The sequence below is a fragment of the Leuresthes tenuis genome, unplaced genomic scaffold, assembly GCF_036924035.1.
Source record: "Leuresthes tenuis unplaced genomic scaffold, fLeuTen1.0.hap1 SCAF_9, whole genome shotgun sequence".
In the NCBI taxonomy this organism is placed as follows: Eukaryota; Metazoa; Chordata; class Actinopteri; order Atheriniformes; family Atherinopsidae; genus Leuresthes; species Leuresthes tenuis.
In genome coordinates this window covers 6,277,024-6,298,630 of record NW_027325363.1, presented here as the reverse complement: position 1 = coordinate 6,298,630, position 21,607 = coordinate 6,277,024, and the positions used below count along the sequence as shown (strand labels likewise).

The 21,607-nt window shown below is 39.8% G+C and overlaps 1 protein-coding gene across 2 annotated transcripts in view; it reads left to right on the top strand.

Annotated features, from left to right (window-relative positions):
- Nucleotides 1–21,607, top strand: part of LOC140314029 (sodium/calcium exchanger 2-like) — a 151,230-nt gene that overhangs the window by 85,714 nt on the left and 43,909 nt on the right. Inside the window, exon 3 of one of the 2 annotated variants that reach the window (XM_072392046.1) lies at nt 2,948–3,010. The exons of the other annotated variant lie outside the window; for it this stretch is intronic. The gene's annotated coding sequence lies outside the window, so the exon portion shown is untranslated. The remainder of the gene's footprint in view (nt 1–2,947; nt 3,011–21,607) is intronic. 2 annotated transcript variants of the gene reach the window in all.

Genomic DNA, 21,607 nt, shown 5'->3' with positions numbered 1-21,607 from the left:
GCCGGTGCAGAGGGGCCAGAACTGGGGTTATATGTTCCCGTCTTTTTGTAGCTGTTAAAAGCCGAGCAGCAGCATTTTGCACAAGCTGTTGGCCTCGCAGAGAGCGCTGGTCTAAACCTAGTACAACGAGTTGCAAAAGTCCAGTCTTCAAAAAATAAATCTCAAGTCTCATGGGAGTGTTAAATTACAGTCCAAGTTGTTCATTTGTGATGCACTTGTGGTACAATTTTGTTGTTCTCTGTGGTTTAAACTTTTAAAACCACAACTGAGGGTTGAGAAGCAATGCAGTATATGAGTAAGACCAGGAATGTACTTGCTTTTTAATGATGTGTACGTAAGCAGCTTGCTTCGTCGTGGACGTTATCAGGAAGCTTTTATAGGGGAGAGTCGATGGAGGCTTGCATTTTTGCTCATACGAGTCATGAGACGTTCCCTTCTGCCCTTCTGAGAGCAGACAGTGGTGACCTCTCCGAGTGGAGCTATTATTCTAATGCATAGGTACAATAGTTACACAGAAGTAGAAATGCATGAAGGGATTTTTTCTCTTGCTCAACAACAGCATGTTGAAAAAAAGGATTTAATAATGTCGAGATGTTCAAATATAGATCCCTACTTCAGCAAACTGTTATGCCATAAAAGTAAATATATATATTTATTTATATATATATACATATATGTATATCTTTAAAACTTTTAAATGTGACTGTTTATATTACGGCTGTTTTTTGACAGTATCTACTCGTCATTTTTGAAGACTTTAACCTTTAGGAGCCCTTTTCCACATGTCCTGCAGCCCTAAAGTTTACCGGACATGTTCTGGATGTCCACAGTGTTTTCTCCAGGGAATTTCTCCTGCAGGGAATGACTAAACCAGCCAGAAAACCAGAAAATATCAGCATGAGCTCACGTGTGAATGCAGCCCGTAAAGCGTTTGTGGCGCATGTTGTGCCTCTTCATGGCTCAGTCACTGGTTTCTGCTGGTCTTTCCTCTTACTCTGCAAAGTTGATGATACATTTAAGTACATTTCAACACAAAAACAGTCAACAGAAAGAGCTGTACGCATTCAGCAACCACAAGAGAGACTTCACAGAGAGACACAGCCGACTTCTTGCTTTGTGTTCTCCTCCACTCTGGAGTAGTTCTTGTAAGGATGCATCTCCAGCAGAGTTCCCTTTTGTTGTATTATTGAACAAGCATCTGGAAAGAGAGTCAGAAGAAAATTCTCTGATGTGAAAAAGACTCTGATTGTGATCAATAAATGTGTTTACTTCTTAAAGCAACATTTTCTCTATGACTCAAATAGGTTGGACTCATTTATTATATTTGCTGTGATCACACTATCAGATGTGTTAAGGGGTCACGGGGTGTTAAGTTTAGAAATATGTGACCGCATCAGATTTGCTGGTGTGTGCATTCATGTGGAAAAGCCTTTAGAGGATTTTGGTAATGAAAGCCAAGACTCTTATCTCATTTGATTTGTTGTGAATCACACAGATGAGTGAAGCTCATTCCAAGCAGATAAATGTTTTTGTTAATCACATCATTTTGTCCATCTTCCATTTAAATAACCTTGAAATTTGTTCCTGGTGCAGATGTTTTGTTCGAAAAGCAGAGGTTGACCACATTATTAAGGTAATGAGCTGAAAAAAGCCCAGCAGATTTCACACTTTTGACCATAAAAGCGTTTCCTGTGTCCCAATCTAGCAGGCACACACCTGTTTATACGAGGTCCAAGTAAACCAGGACATTGTAAAATTATCTAAACCAACAAGACCGTTTTTTAGGCACATATTTGTGGATGGATACAAGAAAGCGTGTCATTTAAAGAGCATTTTAAAATGAGCATTTCTAAGTGAAAACTTGTTCTCAGACTGGAGTGAGGGTTTACTTTTCACCAAGACACACAACCTTAAGCGTGCCATCATGAAAACAAAGGCAGGGAAGCAGGAATACTCTGAAAGTTCTGCAGTGACCCAGCCAGAACCTGGACCTGAACCTGGCAGAGCATTTCTGGAGAGACCTGTAGGATAATTCCCATGAACACAACTGCTAAAGGATTTTTAACCAAGTACTAATTGGAAAGGTCTGTCGATCTATTTAAAAAACTGGCAAACACACACATATATATATATGTCAGTGTATGTATTTTGTGAGAGCATCCAGTAAGAACAGTAGAAATACCCTGGACAGGTCGCCAGTCCATCACAGGGCCTTTGAAGAGATTGAGTCAGTGTGAAATGACTTCACACTTTACATAATATTCTTGGATGTGCAGCACTGGATATCATATATTCTGCTTGGTGTGGAACTAATTTTGAATCACTGTGGGACACAACAGTTCAATAAAATGTCTTCAGCTCTGCCAGCTCTAACAAATTTTGATAAATTACCACTAGTTAGAGTGAAATATAATAATATGTCTTTATTTGTGGGTAAAATCAGCCGAGTATATGGGCACAAAGTGCATCTGCCTGAGCCCAACTCTTCATCCATCTCTCTGCTCTCTTACCATCTGTTATAATGCGACTCAGTGTTGGAAAAATATCGCTCACACACTATTACACACTCAAACTGAAGCGTGTGTGTTTAATGTTCGTGCTCATTATCCGTGACCCATCTCTGAGGATGATAGTGCACCTAATTAACTGACATCTATACAAATGAGACCTGATCACTGACCTATATCTCCTCTCACACTCTCCTTCTCCCTTCATTTCTTTCTCCTTCTGTGTGCCTCTCTTAGTTTGTGTCTATCCTTGAGCTGATGTGCTGTGTGTTCCTGGATGTGCTGTGTGTTCCTGGATGTGGCGTGATCGGCTTTGTTTTGTTTCTAATGTGTGCCTGTGGGAGCTGCAGAGTTCTGATGAAGCTTTTAGCCACTGTCAAATGCTCTGAGCAGCGACAGAAGTGAAAGCCTCTTATCTGTTGCTCTCGCTCTCCCTGCAGCCTGCCAGTGGGTAGGAGCTCTATGTGGATCAAGAGTTGAAGAAGGAGCACCTGAGACACGTAGTGAGTTTGCTTTCTTTCCTGTCTCGCTTTTTGTTTTGCTGCACTTGGGATTTAATATAATTGGGCTGGTCATTGCCATAGAGAGGAGATGGGGAAGAGGAGGCTCAGCATGCCTGATGTAAGATCAGATCCACGACGCCTTGTCAAAGTCTTACAGAGTCTGTGGATGTGAGATCAGAGAAGCACTTAGGGCTGCAACTACTCTCATCACGGATTACTCAATTATTTACTTGATTAATTGCTTTTCATAAGAAAACAGTACATACTTGTACTTGCTGTTCATTAGGCCACCATTATACAAAGTAACACAGGGGATGTCAGTCTTTTTTAATAAATCTCATTGCAGCTTTTGATTTTCACATGTAACACGTGACTAAGATTAGGAGAATTAAAACAGTAACATTTCTGATTCATATTTGTTTTTTGCAGCTTTTCAAAAGATTGCTTCAGATTCGCTTCACTAGCGAATATAAACTCTCCTCCTGACTATTTCTATTGATAGACAAACACAAGATTAGATAGGAAAAAACTCCTGTTAGTCATGGTAGACACAAGGGAAGTAGCTTCTTCTAATTCATCACATCACTGTGCCTCCAGACATTGTTGAGTTAAGATTCTGTACCATTTCTGCCTCAGGATATATAGTTTGTATTTTATACCTCCCATATGCTGGTATTGTTGGTATATATCTATATACATATATATACATATATATATATATATATATATTTGGTTTACAGTTTAATTTTTTACTTTTGGTACACATGCACAGATGACGTTGAGACGTCAGCAAACAAGACGTTTTGAGCAGGATGAACACAGGAAACTGTTCAAGCTTCGATATCAGCGTTCCAACCTGTTGTAGCTCCTGTTGCTGCCTTCTTATTTGTTCCTTTGGTCGGATACACAAAACAAATCCATTTGGTTAAGAAAATAATATTCCTCGTTATGGTTAAGAAAACATACATGTCTTGATGTTAAACACCAGTTAATTCACCAGGAAATAAGACCAGTAAACATGAGTTTGAAAGAAAACGTAAAATACTTTTGCATAGAACATACTGGGTTTCTGCTTTCCAGAAGTGTAAAATGGCAGTGTTATTTCTCAGAGGCTGGGCTGCTTTTGTTAGTTAGCAGCTTATTTAAATGTAATCCCGGTTTCAGGAGCTTAATTTACAAATTGTGGATCATTAGTTGACCAAACATCACCATTTCTTCATGACTCTGACTCACATCTGGACACTGAACTAGATCAGCTCCTAACCTTAGTCCCATGATTGGTACTGATTGTTGCCACAAAAGTTTCACTACTTCTTTAGGATCATCTCAACCCATAAGCACCTGCAGAGGTTAAACAGAAGGGAAGGTGCTGTTGTACTTTTCTCAGATGTGTGTATGTGTGAGCGGCAGAAACAGCATCTACACTCGTTCATTAGTGAGGCTGCGTGCTGCACCTGCAGGACTCTGTTATGTTCATTTGGTGGTCATTAAGGAGATGAATGGGGCTTCTTTGTTGGACTTTAACTGACTCCAAATTTCCAATAAACACTGTTAGTTATCATTAAGTATTTTTTCACACATTTTTACTTTTTATGACCTAGTTTGCATAAAAGTGTTTTTTAAGTCTTTGTCTGAAAATGAGCCTTTTCAGAACTTTTTCTTTCTGTTTTGCACTCAAGTAATGACACAATTACAGCACAATTAGGCACATATACATGCTGTGCAGGACACTTGTGACCGATGACCAGGAGCTTTAAGGACTAATGCAGTGCATTTTGGGTAAGAGGAATTTAATGGATCATTAGTTGCAGCCAAGAACAACTCAGCCAAGTCATGATAAATGGATGCTGTTCAGGGGTGATTACTGTTCTTGTTTGTGTGTGTGTGCCTTTGTGTTACTTCGTCCCAGTTGTTTATTTGAGTGTTCGTGTACAGTCATTAAAAAGAAAGTAATCCCCCTTTCAGTTTTAAGCTTTTATGTATCAGATCTAAATGATCATCTGGTCTTTATCAGGTCTTAAAATTAGTTAAAAACCTCAGATAAACAACAATACATGACATATTACTCTGTGTCATTATTTATTGAACAGAAATTAAGATGAAATACTGAAGCAGTGTGTAAATAACTAAGTCCACCATTACTGCTTCCACTGAAATTAAGATGTAAGTAACACTCAGGTGCTGCTGATCAATGCACCTGATCAACTGGTCATCAGTCAGTGTGAGCAGTTCTATGAAAGCAGAAGTTTAGTCAGTCTGCTGCTCTGCAGCATTCAGGTGTGTTTTAACACGATGCCAAGGAGGAAAGACATCAGCAATAATCTCAGACAAGCAACTGTTGCTGCCCATCAATCTGAAAAGGGTTATAAGGCCATTTCCAGACTATCTGAAGTCCATCATTCTACAGAGAGAAAGATTATTCACAAGTGGAAAACATTCAGGACAGCTGTCAATCTTCCCAGGAGTGGACGTCCCAGCAAGTTCAGCCCAAGGTGAAAAAGCCCAGAGCTACATCTCAGACTCTACAGGCCTCAGTTAGCATGTTAAAGGTTAAAGGTCATGACATCACAATTAGAAAAAGACTGAACAAGGATGGCTTGTTTGGAAGGGCTGCAGGAGAAAGCCTCTTCTCTCTAAGAAGAACATGGCAGCACAGCTTCGGTTTGCAAAGCTGCATCTGAACAAAGCTCAAGACTTCTGGAACAATGTCCTTTGGACAGACCAGAGCAAAGTGGAGATGTTTGGTCATAATGCACAGCAGCAAGTTTGGAGGAAACCAAACAGCATATCAGCACAAACACCTCATACCAACTGTCAAGCACGGTGGTGGAGGGCTGATGATCTGGGCTTGTTCTGCAGCCACAGGACCTGGGCACCTTGCAGTCATTGAGTCCACCATGAACTCCTCTGGATACCAAAGTATTCTGGAGTCAGATGTGAGGCCATCTGTCCCACAGCTAAAGCTGGGCTGAAACTGGCTCATCAACAGGACAATGATCCCAAACACAGCAGCAGATCTATGTTAAATGAGTAATGACACATGTCTAATATGCCATGTACTATTCTTCAGTTGTATTTACCTCATTTTAAGACCTGGTGAGGAACAGATGGTTTGTTTTTATCATATTTTTATGTAAAACCTTAAAATCTAAAGAAGTGTACTTTTTTATGTGCATAGAGTGAGGGCATTTCATGAATATGTGCACCACGTTTGTATATCTTCCCTTCATTATGGTTATTTGCATGTCATAAGGTGGAGTGAATAGTTATTAATATTAATATCATGTATGTCTTCTCTGAGTCTCTGTCAGTCCAGCTCTTTAGACTCTTCGAATATTCAGAAAGAAGCTGCAACAATTACTGTATCCTCACGGACCAACAACCTCACGCACACACCCTCCACCTCAGCCACGGTAATCCTATTATTTCTGCAGTTTCTCTCCATCTTTTGCTTTCACAGAATGAGCTCTCCCCCCCTCTCTGCTCTCATATCTTTCCTCCTGATCGGTCACACATCTCACTGTTTACACCTGTCGCAGCTACAGTTTAATAGGATGATATGGATCTATAGGTGTAAAAAGCAGTCCATCTGAAATGCTTGTGAGATGAAACATGAGGCGTGTGCAGAGGGATTGATTTGTACGTTGTGTGCCTGAGGCGACTGTGGAAAGGAACGACTCCCCTTTAACAGGAAGAAACCTCTGGCAGAACCAGACTCAGGAAGGGTGGCCATCCGCCTCGACCAGAAAAGAGGGAAAAGGGGGAAAAGGGGGAAAAGAGGGGGGAAAAACACCATAACACTGTATCAAAACCTACACCGACAGACTGAGACACAGCTTCTTCCCCAGGGCTTCTTCACCCATAGACTGATTATCAAAACCCTGCAGACAGACACTCATACTGCACATTATGTAACTTTCACTTTTACTATTTTTATTTTATTTTCATATTGTTCAGTTATCTTTATACTGTGTGACTTGTGTGTTTTGCGTGTTCTAAGCCAGGAGCTCCTGAACAAAATGTCATTATGCCTGCATAGTGACAATAAAGGTTCTGTAGGTTTACAACTGTCCCCGTGTAGGACACCATAGATGCTTATACATATTTACGTGTCATCTCAAAAGTCACCATAAACATGGGTAGCAATGATAACATTTACAGTGAAATATTCCCTCAACTTTAATATTTAAAATGTACATGAATTAATTTGTGAGAGCAGCTGTTTGAGAGTCAGGCAGTTTTGGAGCTGATTCTAAGTGTTGGGGGGCAGCATATTTAGTCCAGGCTTTAGGTACAGTTAAAAGGAACAACGACTGGGAGTGGAGACAATAACTTCCTGTACTTATAGATATAAGCTTGTTGGTAGCTTTATAAATGAGAATGTGTCAGTGTTTGAGTCTATGGAAAGACAAGGCGGACCATCCAACCTGGTCAGTGATAGTTTTTAATGACAGTCACTGTTCCATGGCAGACTGTATCCAGGGCGAAGAAGCATGCATACAAATGACATCATCAGAATACATCACCAGCCCTAAGCCTTGTATTAACCAAACAGACCTCGTCAGAATGAGCTGTATATGTATGTGTAATTGTGTTTGTGCATGTGAGTCGACTGAATGACTCCGAAAGGCGTATTTATGGATGCAGAGAGGCACAGCTGAATGAGCTGCTGGAGCTGAGTGGGAGTTTATGTGTTTGTGTGGATGTGATGAGGCTGAAGAGTCTCAGAGCTGTGTTAGAGAGAACATATGAGAAGGACATATTAGCATACTGAAGAAGGTCGAAAATGGAAAACAACAAAGATCTAAAGTTCAAAGAACAGCAAAGCTATTTATCCCCTGCCTACCGGGACAAAGAAAGTGTTACTTTCTTTTTATAAAAGGACTTTGATGTATTTTCATAGTGTGAGCTCTACTGTCACAGGACACATATAGATGATAGATGTGCTCAAAAAGAAGCTCTTTTACCTTTCATTGTCTGAATCAGTTTTGCTTTGTGCTGTTTTGTAGTTCTGGGATCTCCCCAGAGTGCAGGCGCACATTCTGTTTAGCTTACTGCGAAATGGATGGTGGTAAAGTATGCATCTGTCCTACTGCATACCATCTGTGAATGGAAACAGGCAGGAAACCTTGTTTACTTTGCACATCTCTAAACAACAGGTGGTAACTATTTAATGAAAAACAATCACATTAGGACAATAAAGAACATCTATATTAAAGGTCCAGGGGGACATCTAGCAGAATGAATTGTACATTTCAACTAACCGATTCCTTTCCAGACATGTAGAGGAAACTATAGTGAATGGGAAGTACATAGAAAGTTTGGTTTGTCCCTTCTGGGCTACTGTAGTCCCATAGTGGTACAAAGAGGCAGAGGATGAGGGCAACTAGCACCATCAGGATATTCATTGATCATTTTTTGGTAAAGAAAACATCATTATTCTTATTCAAATGTGCTTCTGCACTAATAAGAAACACATTTAATTACATTTCTGTCTGTAGATCCCCTGAAGGTTTCATTCTGGAACAATCGGTAAATTGAACATGAATAAAAAAGATTTGGTGTTTTGTTTTGGCCTAGTTTTTGGTTTTGTTTTGAGGTTTTGTTTTTGGAGTTTGGTCCTCTGAATTTGGGTCTTACCCTCAGATTTGTGCTTTTCTCTGTTGCCTGTTATTCACCACAGTTGTCCTCAGTCACAATGATTTACCACCAGTTCTCTGTTTCTCATGAACAAACTCATAGTTCCTGCTCTCATTTACTCCTTGACTTTCTTTGTTGTCTATCAGATCCTCACTGGTACTTCCATGACAGCCCTGTGTTGTTAATCCTCTATTCAAAGTTGCACATATTTGGTTTTCTGTTTTTAGTTTCCCTGTTTAGGCAGCTCCGTCACTTTGGTTTCAGTTAAGTCAAAGATCACTTGTTTTCACGCCTGCTAAGTCCTGTGTTTGGTCCTCCTTTGACCCCTCATCGCAACAAAACTCCTACCAATCATAGAGCAACGCATCATTAAAACAAATTAAGAGCTGAATAGACAAGGTAGTAAGTGGGCTACACCTAAATATTTTGTTGGAGTACAAAGGGAAAGAACGGGGCTTGACTTTGAGAGATTCCATGTTTTAAGAGAGCAGATGATGATGAACCTACTGAGACAGTTTCACACATCAGTGAGGTTTTATTCTGTGTCCTGTATGGAAAACAAAATAATATATGTAAATAGCTTGATAAATAAGTTAATATAGCTAAGAAATGCAACTAGATTTAAAAGATTAAAGATTTTAAGATTAGATGTAATGTGAAATAAACCCTGATTTATTTTTATTATTTTCCCTTTATGTTTTCCATTCATCCCACACATAATTCATGTCTGTAAATCATGTTAATTTAACCATTTATTTATTTATGTATTATAATTTTTTTGTTATTTATAGATGTATCAATTTTCTTTTTATTTCCCCCATTGCAATTTCTCCCTGTTTATTTCCCCAAGTGCATTTATTTCCATGTTTCTCTTTTGATATTCTCTGGTGCATTTCTGCTTCACTATGCAAATGACGGTCTATTTTCACACCGTAGCCGCAGCATTTATTGGCATATCAATTTATTTACAGTCCTGTTTATATATTTCTGATTATGGCACTTTCAGTCCGCTATCATCCTGTGAGCTCATTTCACCCAGATGTTTCTAAAGAAGGTCAGATGCTGTGCTGAGACCAATCAGGTCTGAAATTACATGAGAATCAACAGACAGGAGGGAAGCTAATTGAATTTAAGACATGAGAAACTGATTGGACAAAAATAACCACAATTTTATTATCATATGACAATTTTTCCCTATTTCCCCAGCATTTATTCCAGGCTGCAACACAAAATCTGTTCACAAAATGCTGGAAAGTCATATTGGGGAAACTTAAAGCTTTCACGTGAAGGCTGCAGAGTCGGGTCGTGGGACTGATTTGAAAAATCTGTGCAGGGAATTTAAGAGAAAATGTTCCTGCATCCCTCAAAGTGGTTAAATGCAGGTTTTACTGCTTACATTAGTGGAGGTCCCTGCTGGTGAACTGCAATAAACAGAGAGACAAATGATGTTGACTATATGCTGGATACCATTCTTGGTTAAATGAAGCCACTCTCTCTGTCGTCTTTCCATTAATGGCCTGAAGTCACAGCACATTTAAATTCTGTTGGCATCGTATATCCCTCCCGCCGGGGAGCTCTGTTTTGATAGGAATTAAAAGTTTGATTTATCAGGTGGGGCTTGGTTTTGACGTTATTTGTGTGGCTTTGCTTCTCTCTGCATCTGGAGTGGTGTGAAGACTTCATAATGTTTAGTATACCAAGTCATAAATTAAGAAACACTGTTTTCAAGGCTCTGTACTGGTTTATAAATGAGTACATAGAGACAGCAATCTTTATTCCTACAGAAAGAATGTTAGTATGAACATTTGCAACAAATCAGAGTTTTTATTTATAGTTTTTAAGGAAAATATTGAACCAAGTCTCAATGTAAAGCATTGTGTAACAGATGCATTTTCAGGTCCTCTGTTGTTAGAGCATAATTAATTAGGGTTTTTTTTTTACTTGTGAAGGAGTGACCCAGAAAACTTTTGCCTAAACGTCATCAGTTTTGTTCCTCAAACAGCTAATGAGGACGAAACATGCATAAAAATAAAAACAAACTCTCCACTCAAAAGTGCTGTGGAGTCAATAAAACAGAACTTAGCAAAGAAACAATCATTTTGAGATTAATTTTGTAGTGCCTTTCAAACTTTTAACCTTAAATAGATCATTATGCATTGTTACACGAGCCAGGAGTTATGGAGCTAAAACGGCATGCTAATGCTAACGCTAACTTCCACAGCTAATTCTTTTGTCATTTTCTTATCTGTTGAGAATGCTTGATAAACATAATAATACTACCCAGATGTCTCAGTCAGGAAGTAGCTCGTTACCTCCCATACATTAGCTGCAGGATTTGAGAAAATATCATTAAAATATGTGCTGGAAGCATGTTTGAAACTTGCACAAAAGATGGAGCAGACACATATCACAATATATTTATGGTGTCAGTAGAAATATCCACCCACCCATGACTTTAATCTTTTTTTTTTCTTTTTTTCTGTGAACTGGTCACGTTTAGGAAGCCAGATGATAAAATGAGTATCATAAGATGCCACAAAGTTTGTGATGGCATCAGGATTTGGTAGAAGAACGACCAAACACTGACCTTTGTGATTTATTTGCAGTTTAGGTTTAGGCAACAAAGGTCAGCTAAAGATCATGTTTTTATGTTAAAAAAGATCCTTTCATAATGTTAACTAACATGTTAGCCTCGCAGTTATGGCAAAGAACAACTTCTCACATGATATTTGTCTTAAATACCAGTTTATGGCTCACTGTTTATTTAATTGTGTGTTTTATTATGTATGTTGTAGTAACAGAATAAAAAGTGAAGGGTTCTGCTTATCTGACAGTCACGCTGTTTTCCAAAATACTGTTAAATCCAAAGGGATTTAAGACGGATAGAAAGCAACAAATCTAACATAGAAAGCTTCAATATACATTAACTATTGGACTATTTGCAGGTCTCAACTTCTGATCATGTTTATAACCACAAATCATCTCTTGAAACTGTCGGCTACTGCTGCTCTGAGGTGTTAGAGCATGTTTTACTGTAAAAGTCTGCCCACCACCTGGGAGTTTCCAAGGTTCCTGTGGCATTTAGTTTTTTCTTTGTTTAATGGCTATGACATTTCCATTCTCCAAAAATGCTCTATAGTCCCTATAATGGCCAATTCTCAAATCTTGTGTAATTAATTAGGAGTTCACAAATACCTGAAGATGAGCTGAGAGCTGAAATCAAAGGAGAAAGAAAGAGATGAGTCTTTGCTGCAGTGCAGATACACAGTGAGAAAGAAAAATACTCCTAAAATACTTTTATCCACTTAAAGATACACACTCACACACATCTGTAATTTCCATCCTGTGGAGCTATTCACCTGCAGGCTCAAAACTGTCTTTAGACCAGAATTCAATACAAACACTCATAATACAGAGTAGACGTTCTCTTCCATTTCTTTATGAATAACTTACGAGCAACATAAGTCATCTCAGGGCTCCCTTCACTGTAAAGTTAAGACCTGACTATAATATTTGGAGATACGGTTGTCTTTCTCTACTTCTTCTTCCCTCTCATTCTCCCTGACATGTTCCTTTCAAACCCTATTCAACCTTAATGTACACTGATCTCACGGTTGCTTTTACATCTCAGTCATTAAGCCGATGCTCTTATCTAGAGAGACATATTATACAGCAAAAGCAGTAGTACTAACCTTGCATGTCTGTATTACAAAAAAAAGTCTTGTGACATCATAAGTAGTGAGGATCATCATATCTGTCTGAATGAAAGATTAAGCTTTTTTTTTCTGTCATTCTGTTAGATCTACACAATCAAAGAGTTTTTCTGTCTCTCTGATAGTAGAAGCAGTGTAATTCACACAAAAACACTGAAAACAGAGTATGAGTGGTTCACATAAGACAAGCTGAAGAACTGGATGTGCATTTCTTCCTTCACGAATTCAATAAGTAAGCTGATGTGCTCCTAACAAATAAAATCAGTAGATTACACATGAAAACACAGTACTTTACTAAAAGATCGAACTTTTTAAAGCAAATCACTCAAAATTATAGCAATGGAAGCTGAAAAAAACCTAAAAAGCTTATTTGAGCACCATTGACACAAATGCATAAATGTTAATAAGAGCATCCATGATTAGGATAAAGATACATTTTCCTAAATTATAAAACAGCTTTTGGAATCACAGTGAGAGGCTCAACACTTTATGGAAGGAGCAGCAGTGCACAAGCGTCAGCCTTTCAGTCTCGTGTTAAAGCAGAATAGCTAATGTGCTTTTCAGTCTCTGACTCTCCTCTTTCAAGCTTCTGAAGCAGTTTTTATTGCAAGAATAGATAGATACAGCATGATCTTAAAGAAATATGTAAAATAAGCTCCACACTATGTGGTGGAAGAACGTAATGAGTTAAAAATAGAGCAGCAGCTTGTCCTCCACCTATTGAAGCAAGTACAGAAGTCAAGTATTAGCCTAAAAAGTGTTAGCCTAAACCTAACCAAACACAGGTGTTGGTGTTTAAACGTAGCTGCAACTTAAAAGAAACACAAAAACAAAAGTAACATTCCCAAAAAAGACTTGACAAAAGTTTCAAAGGAAGTCACATTGTTCCTGTCACTTTTTTCTACCTAATTCAAATATTTTGCCACTTCCTGAATGGCGCAATGCAATTTGTGTGCCCAGCTCTAAAGGTCAACACAATATTGGCATTGTGTCAGAGGCGGCAGCATGAAATTTCACCACAGTCCATGCCTCCTAATTAGTTGAGGGAATTTACCCAGCATTGATTTTGGGTGGCTTAGTAACACTCAATAGGCAAGACAAGGCAAATTTATTTATATCCATAATTCAACAATGAGGCAATTTAGAGTGCTTTGCTAAGAACATAAAACCATAAAACATTTAATTTATAGTGGATACAGAGCAGTGAAAGCTGTTCAAATCCTTCAGTTCAGTTAAATTAATGAATTAAATGCAGTGGTGAACAGGAGAGTTTTAAGATTTGGTTAAAAAGAAGACAAAGTTGATGCCGACCTGCAGTTATTTGGGGATACATGGTGCATAAAAACTGAAAACAGCTTCTCTGTGTTTAGTTCTAACCCCAGGGGACAGAAAGCAAACCTGTTCCTGAAGATCTGAGATGTACTTTGGCCCTGAAGCATTTGAAGCTTCTGGCAACATCCTGTGAAAAGTGACGCCAAAAAGGTTGATGTGACTGCAGGGAGCCTGACTCTTAACATCATCTGTTGCACCCAAACCAGTCGCAGACGAAGGCCTGCTGTGGTAGACGGGGGGGAATAATGAGTAGTACAGCCGATGGCAGACACCTTTGTGCCTCAGGAAACTCTATTAGATGGATGGAGCGATTGATGGTGGCTGGCCAGAACCAGGAAGTGAATGACTGTCAACTTCCACGGTGCAACACTGGCGATGGACAGAATGGATCCTCAGCTGGAAATATCTAAATTTACCAATTTATGTCTGATTTTTCTTTCTTTCGTTCTGTACATGGGCTTTAAGTCATGAAAAAAGTCAATATGTGGTTGTTGTTAATACCACAATGTTACAAATTTGCCGTTATTGAGGCAGCCCGACTCCTAATGTGTTGTTTGTGTGTTTGTGCTCATGTCAGCACTTCTGAGCTTGTCTTTTTAGACTGGCACATTCACACATGACCCTCTCTCTTAACATCTTCGTGTCTCTGCAGTGGACTGACACTGATTGTCCCCTTAGAGAACAAGCCTCAGCAGGCACAAAGAAAATGTTTGTTGAGAGACCAGTTTGCTCCCTGATTTAGCCTCAGCTTATCCTAATGAGAGTTTGTGTGGGAGAGAGTCGAAAAGAGGGTGCGTTTGTCAGCCTCTTTGTTGTTTGTGCTGCCTTGTGTGAGTCCTGGCAGACACTGAGTCAGATTTTATGGCAGCAGTAGTGAGAAGTGGGAGGAGCAGCTGAGAGCATTTCTGGTTCTGGTTGTAGGAGTTTGTCCATTCATTTCCCCACAGAAGATGGCACATGACTTATGGCTGGGGCTCTTCTGTGGCTCGGAGCGACATCAAACTGCCAGTTGAATCATTTATGTAAAAACTGTGTGAGAATCAGCTCATCTTGAATCTGATGGCAGCAACACGTCTCAGAAAAGTTGCGACTGGTCCATGCTTCTAACTGTGTAGCAGTCTGTAAACATCTGGGACACAAGAAGTTGGACCTTTGGGAGAGGAATGTTGTCCCACTCTTGTCTGATACATGATTCTAGCTGCTCTACTTTGAAGCCGTGCTGTTGGAATAGACGTTTTAGATGTTTTAACTTTAGGGCCTTCCCTGAATAATATGCTATCTGGATGGAAACCTGTAAATAACCTTCAGCATTGATGGTGCCTTTCCAGATGTGCAGGTTGCCACTAACGCACCCCGATACCATCAGAGATCCAGGCTTTTAACCTGAGAGCTGAAAACAAACTGGATGGTCCATCTCCTCTTTAGTTCAGAGGATGCTGCATCTGCGATTTCCTAAAAGAATTAAAAATGGATCCATCCGACCACAGAACAGTTTTCCACTTTGCCTCCAGTCCATCCAGTGAATCCAGTGTTTCTGGATCATGTTCACATCTGGCTTCTTCTCTGCATGTTCTAACCTGCATCTGGGGATGTTACACTGAACTGTGTTCTCAGAAAATGACTTCTGGAAGTGTTCCTGAGCCCATGCAGTGATTTAATGACAGAATTATGTCTGTTTCTAACGCAGAGCTGCCTGAGAGCCCGACGATCACAGATATCCAATATGAGTGTTCAGCCATTTTCAGACCATTGTATTCTGTTTTTATTTACAGTTGAGGTTGTATAAGTACCGCCATGCAGGACAGGTAGAAAATACCAAATGAAAAAGCAGCAATTACCCATGTGCTTATTACATGAATCAGCTATAAAGTCGACACGAGGACATGGGGAAAGACAGATGTGTCTGAAAGGGAGTTGTTGGGCAGATGGGAAAGACTTCGGAACAAGTAAGAATTGAGCAAGAGAGCAGAAATGATGGCGAGAAATTAAGATGAGAAGAGTTCGAGAGGTCCTGTGGGTCTGCAGCACAGTGTATTTAGTCTGGATTTAATTATAACTTGAGTTTCATTAAAAAATTTAATTAAATGCAAAGGTTTATGCTTCCTTGACTTTTATTAAAAAGTTAGACTGAGTATGTTGCTTAACTTAAAAGCAAGCAACAGAAAAAATACAAACAAATGCCTCATTTGTTACCAGCTGTCTCCTCTGTATTACGTTTTCAGGCATTTGGCCCAGCAGAGTGAATGCCTCTCTTCCCTGGAGCGCTGGATTATTAAAAACGAATGCAGTGATTGACAGAATTAGCTTTATTAGAAACTTATTTTTGGCAAACTATCCTAAAACTTTGATGAAATTATGTCGTTAGACTTCATGAACAAGAAGATGCAGCATGTGAGAATTTCAGATTAACTAAAAAATAAAAAATAAATGAACTTCACAGCCTCTCAGCTTTTACAAGGAACTAACTCAAGCCTTTTATCCACTGACTGCGAAGTCTCTCTTTCCTTATAAATAATTTACAGATGCTGGAAACGTTCCTTCTTATTCAGGAGTGTACGTGCTTGTGTTGATTAATATTCCTCTCCTTTATTGAATTGCTATCATCCACAGTTTCCAGCTGATTTTAGTTCATTAATGCACATAAAAAGTTTTGTTGTCTGAATTTAACAATTAAAGTGAAGTATTAGTCTCAATATAGGAAACATCATAAAAATACCCTTTTAGTCTGATCTACTTAGCTTCTAAATACTGCCTGGCCAGCACAAAACTGGCATTGATTCGGCATGTATCTGCATAATTTGTCTGCATGCATGCGAGTGTGGCTGCTGAGAGTTGCTAAGCAGCAACTTGTTGTTGCCAAAGGGTTGTTTGTTCTGAACTCCTGTTTGGTAAATTCCCCACGAGAGATGGAGAGTTTGGGATAGAGAAACAAGGAGAAAGGGAATTAGACAATGAATCACACCGCTGCTTTTTCACTAATTCTCTTGACATTACATTGGCATAAATTAATTTCCTTAATCCTAACAACCACCACTTGCCTCTTACCTGAAACCTTAAACCATGAAATCACTGTATTATCTAATTGTCTGGGAACTATTTCTTTGTGTCTCCAAAAGGGACCCAATGTCATTTTCTCAGTTTGTGTCTCCCTGAAGAGGAAAATGATGTCACAGGCTTCAAATTTAGGATGAAAACTAAAATATAAGGGTATAATTTTTCTAGGAAGACTTATGTTAAACATCATCTAAGTGATGTAAAGTTATGAATGAGTATCTTTCTTCTAAATGTTCTGTCTCAGAGATAGAAATGCAGGATAATGCAACCTTTGCCTATAACACAGATCTTGATAACCTTGAGAGGAAAAGACTTTAGTAGCTAAAGTAGATGGAGAGATTTATTGTGTTCAGACATTACATCAGAGAGGGACTGCAGAACGCAATCAGATACAAAGATACACGATAAAAACAGAAGCACTAACATCTTAGAATAAAAACAGGTGCAAATAAGTGACTGTAAGCAACAATTAAAACAATCAGTGGCTGTTGTTTTGGTAAAATATAACATAAATAAATAAAAATAGACTGATAAATAAAATCAATATTGCACTTTGTGGCTGAGATATGCTTCGTGTGACCCTCCCTCTCTGCTGTGCTTTGGCTCTGCTTCTTAAATCTGTCACACATATTCAAGCTCGTAACCATAGCAACTGTGGAAACTCCTCTGGCTCTGATTGGCTATTTTGACCCAGGCACGATTAATCTTTACAAATCACTTTAGAAGCGTTAGAAGGAGCTGGAGAGACCTTTTTTTCCTCTTATCTAATGTATCGTTTTAATCATAAAGTGGCAGTTTTAGCAAATTTTGTCGGCATTGCCGACTTCTGCTTTGTGGACGGTGGCCTTTAAGCTTGTCCTTTACGGGAGATAACGTGATGAAGAGATAGAGGTGTGTATAGGTGTGTGTGTTTGTTTGTGATTCAACATCCTGCTGATTCACAGATGTCACCATTTGTGATTTTCCCATCCAATGGTGACATCATCTTACAAACAGACACATATATTTTGTCTACAAAACCAGCAGCTACAGTATGGCTTATGTTGGGGAAAAATTAAGGGTAAAGCCATTCACATACTACATATTCCCTTTGCCCCAACTTGCACATTTGTACTTTAAACTTCTCAATATGACTGAATGAGTAAACTTTGTTGTCATTATACATAATAATAATAATAATGATACATTTTATTTGTAGTGCCCTTTACATCGCAAGATCTCAAAGGGCTTCTAAAAAGAAATAAAAAGAAATAAAAACAAGTAAGCAGTTCGGTATAAAAGTAAAAAGAATTTGGCAGACATCTAAGAGGGGGGACCATATGTTTTGATAAAAATAAATGTCTTTAGGCCCCTTTTAAAAGAGTCAGTGGGTTGTGGTGTCCTCAGGGTGTCAGGGAGGATATCCCACAGGTGGGGGGGGGGGGGGGGGGGGCAGCAGCACAGAAAGCCCCATCTCCCATGGTCCTGAGCTTGGTTCTGGGTGGGTGGAGGAAATTTAAGAGGGGGGGGGGCATGTCCATAGAGGCATTGGTGTGTGAGGAGGGAATCTTGTACTCAGTCCTGGTGGAGACAGGAAGCCAGTGGAGTAAGTGGAGGATGGGGGTGATGTGCTCATGTTTGCACACTCTCATCAGGATGCTCGCTGCAGAGTTTTGGATGTGATGGAGCCTCTGAAGGCTCTTACCAGGGATCCCGATGAGAATTGCATCACAATAGTCCAGTCTGGAGGAGATAAAGGCAGGGAAGAGCTTTTCAGCATCTGAGAGGGAGAGAATGGGACGGAGTTTGGAGATGTTTCGGAGGTGATAAAAGGAGGTCTTGCAGAGATGGTTGATGTGGGATTTAAAGGTGAGTTGCAGTTATACATGCAGTACAATTAAATTAAAGTAAAACTTAAAGCTTAAAGGAGCACCAGCTGCATGTTTTAAAAACATTTTTTGTTGTATTCAGAGTTCAGAAAGGGAGGGTTTCGTGGAGGCCACAGCTCAGGGATGAAGTGTAGTTTTTATGGGTCAGGGAGTGTGTATCGTCCTTAAATATGCTGACTGCCCTCCTCTTCATCCTGGTGGTGTAAACTCCGTCCTTCAGCCCTCGGTGCAGGTCTTTCCTCTCAGCTGGTGCCAGCAGCAGTGCAGCTGGTGTGCCACACCGTCACACAGTGAGTCAGGATGGACTCCTCTGAACACCTGTGAGCGTTTAGCAGGAGGTTGTCCTGTTTCACTTCCTTCTGCTCTCTAACACTGGATGCAAACTGTTAACCACAGAAGTGTCAAATGTGAACATCATTCCTTTGAATTCAGGGCTGCACGCACACACTCTGAGAAACAATGTTATATTATGGAGATTAAAGTCTATATCTTTGGAAAGAAGCTTCATCAGTTAGTCACCAGCTGTGAACTGCGAGGAGAAAAATGTCCCAGACACCAAATCTGTGAATCCTTCAAATTCATGATATAAAGAAAAGAATGAGATGGTGTTTGTTGTATTTTTAGTCCTTTTGTCAAGTCAGCAGCAGACAGTGTTAACATCACACACACACACAGGGGCATGCTGGACTGCTGCTGTTTTCCTTCTTCTTTACACAAAGGCTGAATCATTAATACACCCCCGACAGCCATGTTTCTCCACTCACTTTCTGATCATTCCCTCCAAGACAGGCGCAGCGCTTGGATTTCAGTTTTTGCACCGGCCAGAGTTATTTTAGCTTGTAATTACAGAACTTACTGTAGTTAATTCAGCTTCTATTCAAGCAGGTGCAAAGAGATGTGCAGGAAAATAAATCTTAGCTCTGAGTTGACAAGCTGATGGACGATTGTGCCAACAGGAAACTTGTTTCAGTCACTGTTATGATTGCATTTCTCAACAGCCATGAGATAAGTTCTGCTGTTTTCACATTTATAACAAGCTGTTTTCAGAGTTTCACCTCCTTAAATCCTTCCTGCCTCTCAGAATAGCCTGAAACCGGCACATAGCAGTAAAATGATTCAACTGAACTCCACAGAATGGGATAGATTTTAGACTTTTTTTAATTGATTTTTTTTTTTTTGGGGGGGGGGGTGATCATTTTCTGTTGAGAAACATCTGAATCGTGATGTGCTTGTGCAGACTGAAGAGATATTAGTCAAAATAAAATTGTTATGATTCATGGTAAAAACCAAAGCGGGGGAGAGAAGGCGTCGCAGGACTACTGGAGGATGGCGGTGACAGTAAATTATTGCTTTATTGCTGCCGAGGCAGGAGCGATAAACTACGAACTAAACTCAACAGCACAAAGGAAGGAAAAACATAACTTACAACGATGATCTGGCAGGGGAGAGTGAAGCAGCATCTATAGTGGAAGGGTGCAGGTGAGTAATAACACTGAGCAACAGGTGGAACCTGAGTAAAAGAAGAGGGAGAACTCAGCACATCCAGGATGATGGCAGGAAACCGACTGAACGCTGACTAAAACTGAAGACAGGATTAAAGAACTGACTCAATAAGAAACTAAAAGAAGACGCAGAGCTTTTCGCAGTCATTCTTAGCGGGCCCGTTGCACGGGTCAGGCCAACCCACAACGCCATGCTTCCTCGAAAAAACGAGCGTCATCAAAATTTACGACTGCAAAAGCTTTCGACTGAATCTCTACCAGCTGGCTTTCGCTGATAAAGAGCAATCACTCAACAAAGTCCTTTTAACGTGGTAAATGAGATGAGGGAGCAGGGCTGAGGGATGGTGTCACATCACGGATGATGGATGGCTACATGCCCAGGGCAGTTTCTGAGGTCAAATCTTCAGATTCTACAAATGACAAAAGTCAAACAACCAAATGACTACTTTTCAGCTTCTGGACCACCTCCAGCATCAGTGTTCAGTCTCTAAATAGCCTTCAGAGTGATTTAATTCCTGACATCTCACAACAAAAGTAAGAAAAACTCATTTATAAAAGGGTTCCCTCCTCTCAGCTGATTAAATATCCAACAGTTATTACTGTAGCTTAAATAAGGGCAAGAATAGAAGGCTGAGGAAAGTCGGGACATATGAGATTAAAAGTCATTACGAAGAAAACGATCTCTGTGAAATGAGATTAACCTCCTTCGTCTGCAGTGGGGCTGCTCAGTGGTGAGGGAACCAGTGTAATGTTACACTGAGCAGCTCCCAGGAGTCAACTGGTTCTGAGCTGAGAACCACAGACCTGCTTTTTGCTGTTAAGGCTGGATAATGTTACCAAAACCATCAGGCTATCGGAGAAGTGATCCACTCTGATAATCATCCCGCTATGAGTTACATTACATCCTAAATGGGTCTAAAGAAAACCAATTTCTACAGCAGCCACAGAGAAACTTTACTGTGCTACAAACCTTTAAAAGACCAATAAAGTTTGTCCTCCCTGTCAGTTTGAATCTGAAGCTGAAGATTGAAGCCCTGAGGGTTCAAACACCTTTTTTCTAGACCTGACGCTGAGGCGGTCGAGGATCGAACAACAATAAAAATACTGGGAAAAGTGAGGGTGTTTTCACCGGAGTGGACATGAGGGACATGTGAGCTGCTTCCAATAACTGTGTCTTCTTTACTATTTTCTTCAGCCAGTTTTCTTGAGTGGTGTTTTGTCTCCTAAAGTTAAGGTGACTTTTTTGATAGCAGTAAATTGAGCCATTTGAGGGACAATTTCTGATCAATTGTAGCCAGTTTGCAAAGTAGTTTCATGCTTGTCAGAGAGGACAGAAATAGAAAAGCACTGAGGACAGAAAGGTTTCTGTCCTCCAAAGTGTACTCATGCCACAACTAATGCTGTCTGCTTTCCAAGGACCAGAGACAAGTCTTTCAGACTGCTGACTGTTATCAACCTTAAGTGGCTCAGGGTGGCAGCTGTCCTTGA